This window comes from Agelaius phoeniceus, chromosome 17 (assembly GCF_051311805.1).
Source record: "Agelaius phoeniceus isolate bAgePho1 chromosome 17, bAgePho1.hap1, whole genome shotgun sequence".
In the NCBI taxonomy this organism is placed as follows: Eukaryota; Metazoa; Chordata; class Aves; order Passeriformes; family Icteridae; genus Agelaius; species Agelaius phoeniceus.
The window spans coordinates 13665580-13683873 of record NC_135281.1 but is presented as its reverse complement, the minus strand read 5'-3'; the positions used below and the strand labels follow the sequence as shown (position 1 = coordinate 13683873).

At 43.5% G+C, this 18294-nt stretch overlaps 1 long non-coding RNA gene across 1 annotated transcript; it reads left to right on the top strand.

The window, feature by feature from the left end:
• The first annotated feature begins 9409 nt into the window (after positions 1-9409).
• Positions 9410-17247, top strand: LOC143695390 (uncharacterized). Its single transcript, XR_013184528.1, has 4 exons — positions 9410-9520; positions 10480-10625; positions 16664-16777; positions 17156-17247. It is a non-coding gene; the product is annotated as an uncharacterized LOC143695390 (long non-coding RNA).
• Positions 17248-18294: the final 1047 nt, after the last annotated feature.

The window sequence follows — 18294 nt, the reverse complement described above, 5'->3', positions numbered from 1 at the left end:
AGATCTGCTCCTGAGAAAAAGCTGGGTGTGATATGTCCAGACCAGTCTTTTCAGCTCACTGAATGATTTGGCACTAATTTCAATCAAGGAAATTTCACTTTAATGCAATTATTGTTAATATATCTCATAGTTACTAGATCATATTTTGGTTTCTTGGTATATTCTAGAAAACATAGTTCTGCCAGTTAATCCACAAGTATTTGCAGTTTATTTCTTGTCTTAGAATTCAGCAAAAAATGGGATCCTTGTACCTTGAGATCTTTTAAGATTTCAGATATTTTTCCCATACCACAACAGAAAACCTCTCATCTCTGTCTTTAGATTTTTTTGGTGATAAGTCAACTTATAATTGAAAATTAAAAGCTGCTTCAAATAAAGGAGATTTTATCCAGTTCTGAAAATGTCGAAGAAAGCTTCTTTGACCATTTCAAAGCCATTGTTTTTAGGAGAATAATTGAAATGAAAAAAATCGACTGAAGCCATCCCACCCCTCCCAACTATATCTGTTTGGGCAAAGCAGAATATTCCAGCAATAAAAAGAAACCACATTAAAAACTATTGACCAGTTCTATTTAATCTTTATTCTTCTTTGATAACCGAGGAAAATAGAAAGATCTTCTCAGCAAGGCACCATGAGAAGGATTTCTTGGAGAGCAGTTTTACTGAGAAAACCATGGCTCCGTGATGAATATCTCAGCTGAAGACTTGGCCTTTTGGCACCTCAGAAAATGAGCATTGAGGAGGTTTTTGCACTTCCTGGAAGCTCCTGGCCAGGGGATTGTGTTGTTAAAGGATGTAGGTAGCACAGTGAGCTGAAATTGGGGCAGTAGTGTCCCCAAAACTCTTGGATTGAGAGGGTGGAACATGGGCTTGTGCAATAGCGGGTTTGTCGGAGCCTTGCAGTGACAAGGTTGTTAAAGTGATTTATTATCAACATAAAGGGTGTTCAATAATACTAAAACAATGGCCAATCCTCACTTTCTGCTCAAAGGCAGCTGCTCATGGCCCATGGCAGGCAAATGGCTGAACTTGTAAGATGGATTCTACAGAGCTCAGAGCAGCAAAGTCAAATTATTCGTCCCTTAAAAATATTGGGAGATCTTTGGTATGCCAGTGTCCCAGAATAAAATACCCCAAAGAGAACTGTATTTTCATAGCAGCTCACAGCCTGGTAAGAGGTTTCTCAGCTGTGGTGTGTTTGTGGTGCAGAAAGTACCTTTATCTGATTGCATCAAGGCAGTTGGGACTGGCCTTTATTGTTCCATCTCCTGCTGTCTTGCAGAGGTGCCAAGTGACTCATTTGACCTGGATGAACAATGCTGAGGTGCTGTGAGCAGCACCTGAGTAATGAAGGTGGCACTGAGCTCACTGAGCCCTGAGCCAGGTTTATGAAATGATGCCCAAGTTTGACCTATCAAACCTTGTGCTGAACTGGTGACAGTGTTTGACCAACACATCATTAAGACTTTCTCATGGTTAGGGAGCAATTGAGCGAAATTAAATTATTTTCCTGCAGGCTGAAAAGCCCTTGGGAATGTTATTTGATTATGGAGCTTCCTGGCTCTCAGGTATGGAAAGCTCTCAAAAGCAGCTTTATTAATTCTTCCTGAAAAATTACTTTTCCAAGTCCTTGTCTGAAGGGGCTCTGCTCCAAAGGGATGTCCTCAACATGACTTAAAGTCACCTTTGCCCTAAGGAATACTGGGTGGAATAGATGGATAAACATGTGCCACAGGCATCACCTAGAACTGCAGCATCTCTGAGTAAGGATGGAGTTAAACTTCCATCTCTGTGGTGTAATTACTGAGAGTAATGGGCTGTTTGTAATTATGATGATATTAAACCTGATAAAATTTTTGGGCCAGATTCTTGCCTCGTTTATAGTGGTATGAACCAGGAGACTGTGAAAGGAGATCTTGGCCCGAGACAGTTCTTGAGATAAACCTCAGGCTAAACAAGATTGAAATCTCCCACACCCATGATACCCCTCCAAACATCTCTTTTATTCTTGGGTTAAAGGCCAGGTATATTTATGGTGCAAACTATATTAAGATTATCACCGTTAATTAACTATGTTCTGAAGCTTTTAATCTCAACCTCTTCAGGAGCACTGAAATAATTTACATACCAAAACAGTAGTGTTGAAAAAGTTTCCATCTGTTTTTCAGCTTTTTCCAAGAAACTTTTAAACACTGGCCATTTTCCCAGGAGACCATGTCCCCAAGGAAGCGTATCCTGACCAGCACTCCTTTCCAAATTCACTAATTAAGGTGTTTCTGTGAGTCATGGGGACTTTCCTCTTCTTTCATAAGATATGAGTGATGCTCTCTGGGGAGAATAAATAAATGAAGGAATCCAAAGAGTTTTGCTAATGGGCTGGAAGAATAATAGCCTACAAATTCACCTGATTTTAGCTGATACAGGCAGAACCCTGTAAGGGTTAGACTTTCAGATTATCTCCACAGATTAATTCCCCTGACTTTCTGAGCTGTCCTTTTATACATTCAATGTAGAAAGCAAATAGATGACATCAGTAAATCTGGTATAGCAACGTGGCTTAGGATGTGAACCATTTTAAACTCTGAACAGATTTAAAAGCAAAATGAAAAGGTATTTATGGAAAAAAAAAATTATCAGGAGAAAAATCTAAATAAGCAAAACCTTATTTGCTTGCAATGCATAATTTCAGCAGTTTTATTTATAACAAAACCTTAGTTCTCTTAGAGATAAAAGCTGTCATACAATGTTTTCTCAGCGACTATCTAGTAATCATTCTTAATTTTATTTACTTAAACACTTGCAACTTTTCTTAGCACATGCAAAGTGATGAGAAAACCTTGATTGCCAAGTGTAATTTCTCTAAATTATTGCTCTCATAAGAGCAAGTTCAAAAGAAGAAATGAAAATAGGAAGCTCTCCTACAGCAGGCCTCTCTACTCCTAAACCCTCATTTCAACTAAAAAATTATAAATTCCCATTTTTGTATGTTCTGTACACTGTGTACACAACCAGCAGTGTCAAAAAAAGTTTGCAATTAAATCAGTGGTGTTGAATTTGTGACAAAAACATGACAAAAATTTGGTCTGTGCCAAGTAGAATGAAGTTTCTAAAAGTTGTGTGTGACAAAGAAAGGGGCAGAAGCTGTGTAGAGAAGGGGGTGTATTCTTTTGTGGAGTAGGCAGTGGAAGATGGCATCATAGCAAGAAGTACCAAAGCTGTGATAGTGACCCCAGGCTGCTGTGGTTTTCCCAAGCTCAGAACTGTCCATAGAGCTGTGGTCCAGTCCGGGTAACAACTGGAAAATAACTGTCTCCAAAGCCAAGCTTTGTGCCCAAGGGCCCAGGAATATCACAGGGGGAGCTGATGCTGCAAATTTTTATCATTTGGGACGGGTTCTGTACACACTTCACTCTTCAGCCAAAAGAGAGTTGGGCACACCAAGGTGGGAATTGCTTCTGCCCAGTGTAAGAATGGTTTGGTTTCGTTTATTCTGGTGCCATTCAGGTTTACCTCCAGCCTGTGCTGGATGGGCCATGCTCTGAACTGGCCCCTGTGTTAAAGAGGAGCAAAGCAGCAGCCAGAGCTGCGGCTGAACCCCCTTTTCCTCCTTGTGCCTGGAGCTGAGGAGGGCAGGTTGGGAAGCAGCACCTGCCCCCTGCCCAAGGGAGCCCTTGGCCAGCAATGGGAACTGTCCTGGGAAATGGGAAATGGGAACTGTCCTGGGAAATGGAAAAATGGGAAATGGGAACTGTCCTGGGAAATGGATATTTCTCCTTCCTCCACCTGAGTGACATGACCCAGACATGGACCAGGGCAGCAGCAAGAGGGAAAGGACTTTGTTCCCTTTGAACTGGCAGCTCACATCATCCTTCTGTTTTCACACAAAAGGGTATTTGGTAATTTTGTATTCTATAACAATGAGTCTGGTATTTCCGTAGTGTTGCATATTGTTATAATCTCTCTGCTTTGTTTCCTTGACATATTTTTTTATTAAAAAGTCTTCCCAGCCTTAAATAAGTACAGAATAAGTGTGGTCATTCTGGGAACATGAGAGGCCTGATTATCTGACCATCAAAGGCTATGCTGTAAACAGGATACTAGTAAACAGGAACTGAACCCCATATGGAGAGTTTGTGGTTTTCTTCAGCCTCTGTTTGTTATGTCTTACATCCTGTTAATTATAGAAAAAGAGCTGGAAAGTTGGAAATAATCTTTTGTCCAGATTATTTCCAGCTTCCCTCCGATAGAACAAAATGCAGTGTAGTACTGCCTTACCTTGCTTCCTTCAGATGTAAAGCATTAAGACTATTCATTCCAGGGGGATCACTTTTCAAGAGCATTACAAGCACATTTTTTTTTTCCTTTTAATTACAAAATGAAAATTTAGGTCTTAGCATCTTATGCAGGGAATCCTGTCAATTGTTCGAACAGCATTTCAGTGTATTCTTTGGATTTTGTCTGAGCCATTTGTATGGCTGGTATAAATCATATCTCAGTAGGTGGGTTCTTAAAATGAAGATTTTGTTGCACAAAACAAATGGCAGAATTTAAAGTCATGGCTTTCAAGTTATCTGTGTGGTCAGGTGTCTTTCCAGGCTGTCCGTGGATGCAGAGGGATTTCTCCAGAGCTGGCTGAAGCAGTGGGCAGAGCAGACAGCTGCTCCTGCATTCCCCCTGCTTCTCCTTGACCTTTGATTTGCACAAATGATTGTCCTTCTTTCCTTTCAGTCCATGCTTCCAGTGCCAGCAAACAGATTCATGAGCAAAATCCTGGAAAGTGCTCAAATCTGGAGCTTTGTGTTTTTGAGGTACGTTCCCACTCTTCCTTAAGGACCTGCTTTGGAGTCTGGTGCTTGAAGGAGCCACATCAGAGGAACAGTGTGAGGGGGGTCATGCTTTGTTTAGACTTATTCTTACCAGATCAGGCTTTGGTTTTGCAAAACAGAAAGCCAAAATCTGTTTGGTTCAAGGTCCCGCGTTAGCTGTGACGAGCAGAAAGTACCAACCACTGCTTATATTTCTTAGACAGCCCTGGACCAGAGACCACAAATAAATCTCCTGTTATGTTATTTTTCAGCTCTCCACTCTCAGTGCTGTCTCTTTAAGCTGCTCTCTGATGCCAACCATCTGCTCCCAATTGCTGTGTGTTACTCTTGAGATCTGTAAGGCCAAGTCTGTGCACTCTGGCCCCAGCAGCAAGCTCGGGCCAAATCCCTCCATCCTCAAAGCTCCCACCAGTTCTCATCCTTGTGGGGAGGAAAGGGAGATTTCTGCCCCGTATTTCCCCAGGCTAAGGGTATTGCAGCACCTCCAGTCCTGGGGCTGCCACTGGGACAGGGAAATATTGTCAGGATTATGGGATCACCAGAAGGAATTAAAGAAATGCCGAGAGAATTGGCTGCTTGTGAACAATAAGGTTTGGATGCTATAAAAATGCCCTGCTCTGGCGTAACTCTGCTCCCATTACACTCAAGGAATAAATTCCTGCCAACTTTACTAGGAGCAGAGTGTGGCTAGTGCTGAGAGCTTTTGAAAATCCCACCGTATAGCTGCACCCACTTCATGGATCCATTTTAATGACATGATTAATAAAATACCAATGGAGCTCCAAACAGTTCTGTGTTCGTTTTCCAAACACTTTGACTCATCCGTAATCATAACCAGACTTCCAATTACACTGGATTTTAATTGTTCTCCTTTAAGGATAATTACTAGTACTCTGAAAAAAATTACTATGAGTAGCTGGTGATGAGTAGGAATAGGCATCCTCGCTTCTCTCAGTCTGTTCTGTCATTTGAGTTACGAGGAATGTAATTGGATATGTGACACCCAGACAGAGAGTGGTTTCCAGGATCTGAGAGGGCTCTGTTTCAGTTAATGTGTTAATTTGGGTTCCATCTCCTCATTTGTTCTGCTTTGATCTATCATTTCATAAAGCCAAAGCACCAGATTATTAAGTGTGTGTGCTTGATTTATGTGCAAGACTCCATTTGCATACACATTAATATTTTTAAAGTTTTGGTCCAAATTTCTGCAAGCCATGGTGTGGAGTAATACGAGCTGTAATTTCATACTGCGTGGCAACAACTGGTGGGAATAAAATCATCCTGTGATTTGGCCATATTCACACACCAGGAGCTATTTTCCATTTGGAAATTTTGAATATTGCCAATTGAAATATATCTGTAAGCAGGCTGTAAAGAGAGGCATTGCATGAGCTGAAGGGCTCGGGGCAGGAGGCTGAATCTCATGCTCAGTGTATGAGATTATCAAGAATATGACATTAAAACCTCAGCAAGTAGGAGCTACATTTCTACTTGCCTGAGAATAGACAGCCAGGGACTCAGTTCCCTGACTGGGAGAAGAGTTGGGGCTGAATTTGCTCAAGTGTTGCCCAAGACGTTGGATTTGTGACTGCTCCCAGCACAGGGCTGGCTTTTGGCATGGTTGTATTTATGCTCTCCTGGTTAAAGTACCAGAGCCAGGATTCTGCTGCCATTTCTCCATAAACCCAGATTATACAAATGCAAGGAGGGTGTCATTGTGAAAAATTGGGTCTTTACACTTTTAGGCCTCTGAGAAATTAAAGATTTACTTTTAATCTGACACTTAGCCCAGAGAGGTTAACAGAGGTGCTAAGATCCAGAAGTTGCTGTACTTCTCTAGTACTTTCTTTTTCAAATTTGTGTAGGATACCTTCAGACATAAAGTATAGAATGATGTAAATATGATCATTTATTCTTTGAAGTTTTATTATAGTAATTATTATAGTAATTATTTGTATTAGACGAGTATTGTTTTAATAATGCTCTTTTTCTTCAAATTACTCCACAAAATCCATATTATAATTAATTTTATAATTAAATAGAAAGGTTTCCAGTGGAAAATACTGACCCTGAGAAATGTGTAATCTTCCTTGTAAAATATTTGTTCCAGTGACATTTCTATTCGCCATGGTAAAATTTTGGAAAATTTCAGGAAAAAAAAATTGGGATACAGATCCCAGCCAGCACAGCTGAGGGGAGGGTGAAGGTCTCTGGTTCAGCCTCTGCCCACAGCCTTCAGCTGAGGCTCTGGAATCTGGCACTCTGTAAAATAAGGTGTTTCTTGAGCTATCAGATCAGCTGGATCTGCCCTGCTCTGGTTGGTCATGCCTGACTTTGTCCTCTGGTGGAACTCAAATCTCTGGGCTGGTTTGGTTTCTGATGGACAGTTGGTGTCACAGATGCTGGTTTGTATTTTCACTGCAGTAAATCTGTCCCATCACAGCCGTGGCTTTGCAGTTATGGTGGAGACAATCGTGGAATTTGAAGATCTTTGAATTTCCTCAAGGTGGTCCATGGTTGTGCTTGCCTCCCAATGTCCAAGACATTATTCCACGGGAAGATCATCTTCAATATGATCTCCTGGATGAGGGTTTGAGTATCCCACAGAGAGATATGGTTGTCCTGCTGCTCCATGGCCTGGCCCATCACTGACTCTGCATTCTGAAGGTCTCTGGCTTGCTTGGAGCTACCAAACTTTGGGTTCAGATCTGCAATTAGATGGTTTTCTAAGTCACCCTTTCACTTTGAAGCCATTGCTTCCCCTCCATTTCATTTCTGCTTCATAAATGCACAGCACAGTTTTGCCTCCTTTTAGCTTGTCAGGATAATCCAATCCAGACCCTTCTGGTTTGAATTACAGCCTTTTCCAACTCACAGACTTTGAGAACCGGCTTTCCTTTTAATCCCTTTTTATTTATTTATTTGTATGTATCTTGTCTCAGCAAATTATGTTGCTTCATGTCATCTTAAACGATGTGGTGTAAAATTAAAAGAAAAGCCACTTTGTAATGTATCAAAATGTTATTTAAAAAACCCCCCAAAATGTTTGTCATTTATTTTGCTCACAAGTAATCCCAAGCGGCAGCACACTGTGAGGTTTTCTGTGAATGCACTTACAATAGGAGCCAACCACACATTTCACTGAATCAACAGGCTTGTCTCGAGATATTTATGACATGAATGTTCAGACTTCTGTTTAGTCAGCCATCCCCAGGGTAGGCAGCATTTTTGATAGCGCCTAAAGGAATTAGGCACATGTTGTCAAAAAGCTCTTTGAAACTCCTGAAAAATCTCTGCAAGCACGGCTTTGATGGCTGAGTCATTTGGGGTCTTGCAGATGCTGTGCTGAGTACCTAATTCCCAGGGCACAGGGGATGGGATGGGATGGGATGGGAGCCCTCCCTGCCTGCCTCTGTCCCTGCCAGCAGCTGGAGCCAGGGCAGCTCTCTCTGCTCACAGACAGAGCGGTGACAAGCCCATTTTGTCACAGGAACCGAGAAGCTGCATTAGCTCTGGATGTGTCACCTATAAAAACATCATTGTCTGTCTGCACAGCTCCCAGGCTGACTTTGTGTCAGTCCCAGGGAGGATGCTGCCCTCCCCTTGCCCGGGCCAGGCTGGATGGATGCCTCCGAGCTGCCTCCTCTGCTGCAGCTCCCCGTTCCTCAACAAGCTCCTTGTTTTGTTTTTGCTCTCTGAGTTAACTCCAGAGCAAACAGGAGTTTTCCCGTGTTCGGGGTTCACCCACAAACCCCTCAGCAGCTTTAGCAGCAGAGGTTGGAAAGCAGAGGCGTGCTCTGCATGAGGGCAGAGGAGGCTGATGCCAACCCCGGTGCCAGCTCTCCACCAGCTCCCCTCACCACAGCCCCTCGGGTGCCATCTGAACTATTTTTCCAGCTAGAGCCAGACTACTTCATCATGTCCTCGGTATGAAAAAACTTGTGAAGGGGGCAACCTTTGATGCCTGAAAGCTTTCAGAAGTGCTAATGCCATGTCTGGGGTATTGTCACGGAGGGCTGAATTCCAGCGCGGGCGGCGGCGCCCGGGGTGGAGCTGGGCCATGTGGAGAGAGAAGGGCATTTCTTGCTCGGCTTTGTGCTCGGGCTTTTATGATGCTTTTCATATGAGAGACTCTTATCATGGTTCATTTGCTTCCATGCTTGTGGTTTTGCCACTTGGGAGCAATTATAGGAGTCTGATTCGTGCTAAGGGAAGGGCTGGCATTTGGAGGGTGAATTATGTGGCTATTTTTTGGTGGACTTTTAGCTGGTATTGAGCTAAAAGACATTAAGGCAATTTGGTCCAGCTCAGATGGCATTTGTCTTGTGTGTGGCCACACTTTATTTTGTTACCTATACTCCTGGATTGTTTGGAAAGGAAATACTGATGGAAGTTTAAACACAAGCTGTTGATGATTTGCCTTTGCCATAAAAGTGGCAGGCTCTTAATTAAGATCCACTATGGGGTTTTTTAAGTGCATTTTTTAATTTATTATTTGCTTTGACTTTCCAGAACATCTATGCTCTAACCAGTTCATTTTGTTTCTGGTTTTGTCCCACCAGTATTGATGTCACTTGAAAATCTGATTGTCAACATCATGAAAACAGTGCTAGGAAAAGCCACAAAATATTGCACAAGACCCAGGAGGACTGAAAGGTGGAGGATTTCTTTCAGGGGATATATTGTTCTCACTGGTGAGTAGGTGGAGCCATTTTTTCCCCCCTGATTGCAGTCTAGAACAGCTCAAGTTGCTGTGACTGGAATTTTGATTCTATGGACCATCTTGCTGAAATAATTTGCCAGTAGTAAAGCTTTTCCCCAGGGCCCTTGCTGTAAATTATATGTGTTTCATGCTCCATTTTTAATTAAAACCAGGGGTTTTTCCTTTTAAACAATGTAATTTCTTGAGGTGGGAAGAGGGTTTCTTTGGCTGGCGGTTGTTCATTAAATTGGGAGTAGAAATGGTTTGCATCTTCTGAAATTGAAGGTAAATCTGGTGAAACTTTTATAATAAAATCTGAAATTGGGCAGAACTCTGGAGCCCTGAGACTCAGATGAAGTCCAGAGTGATGGTCAGAAGAGTCCTAAAAGAAGCCAAAGGCAGGAATTTTGAGGAGGATAAAAAAAGTTGAATGTTTGTTCTCCTCTCAAGCATTCAATGGAATTAAAAATTGCACCCAAAGTAGAATGTGAAATTCAACCTCAAATGTGGAGACTACTGGGCACATGGTTGCAAACCATTACTCAGGCAGCAGAATGATGGGATTTGAGCAGGAGAGATTATCCCCAAATAAATTGTCCATTTTGAACATTTGTGCATTCACTACTCGCTGTGTCTCACACTGACAATATTCTTCCCCCAAATTTATGTGATCCAGGGAGACAGGAAAAGTAGGGGGACAGGCTTTGGGTTTTATTTTATTTTATTTTATTTTATTTTATTTTATTTTATTTTATTTTATTTTATTTTATTTTGTCATCTCCAGAGCTAAAAAGTGTTCATTTATTTTCTAAGAAATTCAGCCTCTCCCTTACTCTAGCTGTATGTCACACAATGATTGAAGTTCTGTTCCTTGAAGTAGCCCTGAAATCTTGAAAATTACAGGAAATCTCTCTCTCTCTCTCTCACATTTGATTTTTTTAACCACTACAGGGGAGGACTGCTCCAAAGCTCCCCCAGGATCCACGTGGCTGGGACAATGTGGGTTCCTCCCTGAGCTGGGAAGCTGCAGCCCATGGGATGGACATTCCTGTCTCCTCCAGGACAGGATCCAGGAGAAGCTCTGGGAATGTGCACAGGTACCACATGGGATGCTCTCAGACCTGTTCTGCTGGGCTGCCTTTGCTTTGTGGGCTGTGTGAGCAAACAAGAGATTGGAGGGCACAGGAGGCTGATCTGGCTCTGGTTTCTGATTCAAGTAAATAAATAAACCAAAGGATAAAGTGACCACAGCAAAACACGTTACAAAAATCCAGACTTATTTAAGTAATGAGAAGCATGGATAACCAGTTTCAGATTGAGAAGAGGAGAGGAGCAGAAGGCAGAGCAGTGATGTCCCTTGCATGATAAAGGCCATCTTAACACTTTCTAATTACACTTATTAATACACTTTCTAAATGACAAAATGGAATCAGTCTTTGCTGCCTGACATCCTAACCCTGCTAACAAAGCAGGGGCATTTGATTTCCACCAAAGGAACTCAGAAGCACTAAGACAATTCCCTAATACAGGATTTTTAAGAGGATTTCTTAAAAACAGATCCCTGTTTAAAAGTGCCCTGGAGTCCTGTGGGGCAGCAGCAGCAGGGACAGAGGGCTCTTGAAAGGGGAAAAATGGGAAGTGGACCTTCAGCTCATCCAGGCTCTCCCATTTTTCACCAGCCTTGGCTTAGTCTTTCCCTGCCTTGGCTTCATCCAGATATTTGTGCCAGATGAGCTTTAAAAGAGCAAAGCAAAAAGTCTGTCTGTGTTTAACACAGAACAGTTTCACCAGGTATCCTCCTTGTGCTTACCCTAAAACTCTCTAAAACATCCTGTCAGTTGCAGAATACATACAAATAACATCTCCTCATGGGGCTTAGGAGGATGAAATCCAGATGGAAGGACAGAAAGCACAGGCCAAACCTTAATGTGCTGCAGCCTGGCACTGCCACCCAAGGACGGTGCCAGTTTGCTGTGGGAGAGCCCAGACACATTTCCCTGCACATTTTCCTGCTCAGCCTTCCCTGCTGCTGCCTGAGCTGCATCCCCAGCCCAGCATCTCTGTCACTGTTACCTGCCAGGGCTGCAGAGAGCTCCTGGGGACGGTGATTTCCATCCAGCTGAGCGTGGTGATGCTGGGGATGGGAGCTGGGGCAGCAGCATGAGCAGAACTTGTGTTTATCCCCTGGGCTGTGCAGCCAGCAGCTGCTCCTATTAGCACGATTTGCATATGGCCTTGGCAAGGCTGGGGGTGAATCAACTGCTCTTCATGGGTGGGGACAGAAAAGCTGCCTCCTCTGGACTTGCAGCCGTTGCTGTAATGTTAAACCCGCGTTTGGGGATGGGAGGGAAAGATTGATTAAAAAAAATAATGGTCTGTTAAAATGAGGGTTTTTAAAGTAATTAAAGCCAGAAAATAAGTGGTGAGGGAAGATGAGCAAGGAGCACCTGTGTATATTCACAGTCATCTAAATACAAACTTCTATTTTTGGATGCTGATCTCTGCCTCTCCCCATCCTTCCATGTCCCCTGGCAACAGGGCAGTGCAGGCCTGGAGAAGTGACAAATCCAGCAATTAGTGTCAGTTTTATTAATTCATGTCTACAACCTGAGTAGATTATTGCTTTGCCATATAAGATCTGATTTCTGTGCACGTGTGTGCAGGAAGGTACAGCTCAGATAAATCCAGGATGAGTAATGGATATCAGACACTTTTGAGTCAGCCCTAAAAAGTTTTTTTTGTTCTTGAATGTCTCTTCTAAGAAAGCAACAATTGGGTATCAAAATTAAATGAGCAGGTGGCAGATTCAGAGTAAGGAGAATGAGATTTTTCTTAAGATGTTCTGTATTTAATCTATAGAACTCCTGCTGGGGGACACTCGGAAACTTGGGTTGAAAATTCAGCAAATTAAAGCCACCCAGCAGCATTCCCATGCTCCCCACCAGACAGGGCAGCCATCAGTGCCCACTGCCAGGGACTGCTCCACAGGCCTTCAGCTGGGATCCCTACTCCCATTCCTGATGCTCTTAGGGAAATTAAACAGGCATTTCACAGGGCAGCTCTGAGACCTGACTAGCATGGACGAATTACTATGAAAATTTGGATGAAAGGAGCTGCTAAGTCCAGCCCAAAACTCACTTTGCACCCTGTGCAAACCATAACTGAGCTGGCAAAACTCATTAAATGCAGCAGCTTTATCACAGGGGATGATCTGTAAAAATGTTGCAACACCAAATGTTGGCAAGTTACCAGCACATCATCACCCATTTCAGCTGCAGAGCAGTGACCTGGCGATAAGCTCCTACTTGTTCAGCATCCAGCTCTGCTGGGGTGATGCATTAGGAAATTCCCCACTGGGTGCCTCGGGTTGTATCCCAAGGGCTTTGTGCTGGACAGGAGGGATGGGGCACTGCTGCTCTCAGGGCAAAGAGCTCCAGCAAACACCAACACACATGGGCAGCACCTTCTAAAGCTGCTTTGAAAACGCTGTTTGGATTTCACAATTAGGACAGATGTCAGTCTTTTGGGGATTAAGGCAGCCTGGTCCTTCTCGTGCAGCTGATCTCCACTTGATGGAGAGACTGAAGAGGCTTTTGGCATGGTGGTAGCACTTTGGAAAGATTTTGTGAGAATGCAGATTTTTTGCTGCCGTATGGAATAGAGAAAAACTAGGTAGGCATCCCAGGTTTTCTTACAGTAAAATAAATTTTGAGTCAAGAGCCCAGTGTTGTAGCAAAATGGTCTGCATAGCATAATCTTATTGTTGGGCTCCTAGGGAAATGTAACAAACAGCATTTTCAAGTGGTTTTGTATTCCAGCTATTTCACAAGCTTGTTCTGAGCACTTATGGAACCCTTTATGTTTTCAGAGCTCCTGAAAACAACAAGCTTGCTAAAAAAAAAAATACAGGCACTATTTTTAGTGCTGCAATGTCTAAAATAATAGCACATTGACAGGAACTCCCTCAGTTGCAAAAGGAAGCAACAGTGCTTGGTGGTTTATGGTCCCCCTCCAGTTCCCAACTGGCTGAGCTCAGAGAGATGAGTCCAGGGGATCCTGGCTGGGCAGGACCAGCAATCCCTCCCCAGTGCTGGAATGCAGCCACCTCTGTGCCAAAACCTGCTGAAGCCTGACCTTGTAAAAGGAGTGTTTTCAACTGCAGCGCTTTACCCATTTGACTCATTTTTTATCCTCTCTTTGACTTCCCAGTGAAATCTCTCACTGTTCTTTCTCCCATTCCTGAATTATTTTCCCAGCATTTTGTGGCAGAGAGCAGAGGCTCTCTCTAAAGAGATATAAAGGTATCTGCACAGGGAGTAGGATTGACACACCATTCCCATCCCGTGGCTACCTGAGCTGCCACCCGAGCTGCCTCTGGGCAGCGTATCCATTCCCACTGTAACCCTGGTGTTTCTCCCAAAATGTAACATGAATCCAGGAGCAGCTTTGTTGAACTATAATCTGGGTCAACAGTGTCTGGTAGGTTGAAAGGTCATGCTGAAACCCCATCTGTTTTAGCTCTCCGTTGGAACCATGAAAGTACTTTAAACTTGAGATGTTCTGTAGCATTCCTAAATTATCAGTAATGTGTAGTGACACCAAGAACTGTGGTCTAGAAATGCCATGTTTCTCTCTTTTTTTTGTGTGTGTGTTTTGATCTAACTGGGTGAAGCATCAGATTTAGGAAGTAAATTCAAATCAGCTGGACATAGGTCAGTGGCTGTGTGTGCAAAGGACAGTATAGTAGGTGCCTCTGGCCCATAAAAAGCCTGTCCCACTGAGATCTGGCTCCAGGGCTTATTAAATACCAGCCATTTTTGACTAGTAAAAGACCAAACAAAATGTGCTTTTTCTCCTTTGATGATTAAAATCAGCCTGAAGTGAGTGGCATCACTGATATAAACACTTGCTTTTATGCAAGTGCTGTCCCAAGAGATTAGAGCATTGCGTGCTTCCTTGTAAGGTTTTTTGCTTTCAGGTGACAGCAAACATAACCCACAGACTGAGGGACAGCTTTGCTAGGCCAGGTTGCTCAAAGCCCTGTCCAACCTGACCTTGAACACTTCCAGGGATGGGACAGCCAAATTTCCCTGGGCAGCCCTTTCTTGGGATATGTCCTGCTCCTGACAGCCCTTGGTGCAGGGCAGCTCTGTGTGCCCAGCACCTCCCTGACAGCCAGGGTTTAAAGCTGCTCTATAAACCAAAGACCACACTGGTTCCTGTTATTTATGGCTAGCTCAGAGACAGTGACACCCTTGGTGACCTCCTCCTGGCACCTTTAACCTCTCAGCTCTGTCTGCTGCCTCCCCATCCTCACAAAGATGAGGAGCAAACCCTTGCTCTGGACCAGGGCGCGGTAATTGCGCGGAGTCACGCTCACGGCGCAGAGAGTCTGCAACTGATTATGAGGTTTTCTTCTCAATTAATTGTCAGAAGCAAAGGGATGTTTGATGTTTAATGTCGTCTTCTTCTTGTTAAATGCATTCCCTTTGCCACCCATCCTCAGACACTGGGAATAGGCAGAGCTGAACGAGGCAAAGCTGCAGAGTTTTCGGTGCGCTCGTGTAAAATCCATCCCCAGCATCCCACTGTAACACACAGCTCTGTAGGGGACCTTTGCTTGGGGTTTGTTGATAAAATAACACTGACATCTTACTTGGAGGCACTGAGTGAATCCTAGACCAGAGTTCAGGGTGGGAGATTCAGATGCTGTGTGTGTTCTCTGGGCCGGGAGAGGGAGGATGTGCCTCTTCTGATTGCGAGCGTGTCCTCACAGACTTTGGACACAGGAAGACAATTCCTCTGTTTGAAAATCCTCCTTGGAGCTGATGTTTCCTCCTGTGGTCTGAGCCCAGGAACAGCCCTTTGGCTGTCAGGAGTTTAAGCAGGGAACAAGAAAACAAAAAAGGGAAACAACAGTGGCAAGGAGATTATCTCCCAGCCCTCTGCTGTGTCCACAGGTGGAATTGAATGATTACAAAAAAATCTTTGGAAGGTTCATTATTTTAGAACCAATATTTTGAACTTTAAGAAGATTTAATGTAGATCAGGAAGTAATGAATGATTCTATGAAAAGGTAAAATACAGACTGGGCTCTTGTAACATGGAAATTGCCAGAGATAAAAAGTAGATAATTCTGCACTAGGCTGTGTTTTAAGTTACCAATTACACCAATTATGTAAAACAAATATCTTCATTTGTTCTGATTTGGAAACAACAGGGATGCGGTATTTCACTCAAAAAACCTAATAAAAATATATTTGAGGTATTATACATCCTTTTCCAGGTTTTTATAGAGGACCTCATGGTAAGCTAATGACAGTTTACATCTGCTTAACCATTTTATTGCAGCTAGAGGGGAGGTTCCTATATGTATGTTAATACATATATATCTGTCTATATAAAGTGAATAATTTTGCAATTTTTGACGTGCTCAGTGAATGGATGGTGAGCAGGACTGATCCAGAGGAAAAGCCAGCCCTGCACACGAATCTGCCTCACCAATGTTTTTGGTGCAGTCAATAACTTCCCCTGGAAGGGCTGCAGAAGTTGAGTCAATATTGATTTTTTGAGCCCAGATGCACAAGGCAGTGGTGGCTGACTCCTAGAGGTGAAGGTTTAACCATCACTGACTGCTAGAGGTGAAGGTTTAACCATCACACAGCCCAGCTTCACCTTTGGTGGGAAGGTTCGGTTCTCCCTCGTGCCCAGGGAAAAGATGAGTAATGTGCATTTTCATTTTGCCTTTTTTTTTCTCTTCTAAATTAACAGAATGTTTAAATGAGCTGTCAGGTTTGATTTCAGTTGCCATCAAAGTTGAAGTCACTTCTTGCCTTATCCAAAAGAGTGCATCCTGTCTTTACCTTACTGCACATGCACCTTTTTTGGATGTGTCAGATCCAGCACCCGAAATCATGAGTGACTTTTGTTAAAATTGGCAGTTTGAACACCCTGTGCCTCATTCAAACAACCTCCCTCTGCCTTCCTAAAAACTCTCCCGATCCTTCAAGCAGAGGAGATGCCAGGCAGCAGCACAGAAAGGAGGGAAGAATTTCACATGAAAAGAGCACCAGTGAAAGAGGTGTGCAGACCATTCCCCCAGAATGCTGGATGAATTTATCTGTTCTTCCTTCAGGTTTATCAGACAGACCATCACCTCCTGCATCCCAGGGTTATAAGGACAAGTTCAGCTTGCATCATCCTTCTCCATTTCCTCAGCTGGCATTAAACTTCCAGTTGGATGCATCATGTAAGTAGACACAAAACTGTGCAAGAGACTTCATACAAAGTCCTTCTTTGAATTCCTGTGGGCATTATAAGATATATAAGGAAATATTGCTTCAGGTTTATAGTATTTTATTCAGGTTACAAGCAGCAATTGAAATGTGTGGGGAAGGGAGGGAGAAAGAAGGGCTTTTTCAGACAAACCCAGGGTAAATATATTTATTTTCTCCCTGGAAGCAGGAATTTGGTATTTCTGTTCTTGTTGAAATTTGTTAGCTGAGACAAGACTTTTCATGCAGAATCTTCTGCAAGAAAAGAAATGGCCAAAATGTAAGCCCAGCATCAGGAATCACTGACCTGCAGCTGGAGGTGCCAATGTGTTCTTGTCTGCTCCAAAATTCAGGGTAAGAGAGATGCTGGGAAGCTGCATTCAGCTCCATCTCTGCTGTTCTCTTTTGGAAACAAATTAATGAGCAAGCAAGATCCTGGACCTCAGAAACCACCTTTGCTATCAGGTTATTTCTGTCTTTTCCAGGAGTCTCAACAGCCCCTGTTGGAGCTGTTCCACTAAATCACTTCCTTAGAGGGTCACTGAACCAGGGGGAGGTGATAAAAGGTGCATTTCTACATCCCCCCAGCACTCTGAGGCTGGATCTGCCCCTGCCTTGTGCCAGCTCTGATCACTGACCTCCAGGAGCAGGGAATCATCTCCCATCTGGGCAAGACTTCTTCTGTTTGAAACTGCAGAAATGGCATTTTTAGGGAAAAAAAAAACCAGGGGTTGCCTGGATCTGGTTCTTAGCACATCAAGCCAGCTGCCAGGTTTGGTGCTGGGGTTGAAGAAAAGTCCTGACCACACCTGCAAGGCAGACAGGCTCCCACACTGGAGGCCTCCCACCAGCACCAGTAGCAGGTGCTGAGGGTGAGATATGTTTTGCCCACCTTCTCTGCTCTCAGGACGTGGCTCTGGGTTGGATTTTCTGTGTTTGCCCTTCGTGCTGGCCCAGTTGTGGCTGTGGGAGTTCAGTCTGGCTGTGCTGCCACACTCACACCATCACTCTGGCTCCCACATCTGTCAGGGAGGCTGATGAGGTTTTTTCTGTTATCTCTGTTATCTCTTAGCCTGGGCAGGGAGAACTGCAGGCTACACACTAGGGGGCTTCCAAAACTAAGCCTCAAATCAAAGACAGCAAATTAAGCCATGGCATATGCAACACATCATTTCAGTATTTATGTTTGCAGCCTCCAGCTCCGGCATCAGAAAGCCTTGGAGAAGAGTGCAATAAATAGCCAGTCCATGGAGGAGTTGGCAAGATTTATTATGTTTATGATTCTGCACAAATAGTGTTGACAGAGTTCTTTTGATACAGAGATAGTTTGTGTGCTGGGATCACCAAGGAGAGCTGCACTTGGGAGGATTTGCCCCCAGCTGAGTCTGGGTCTTTAGGTGCCTGCATCTCCTTGTGTGCTGTGTTTTAAACTCTACCATGTGGAGGAATTCTATATAAATCACTTTACAGTGGTTTTGTGCTGCCCTTCTGA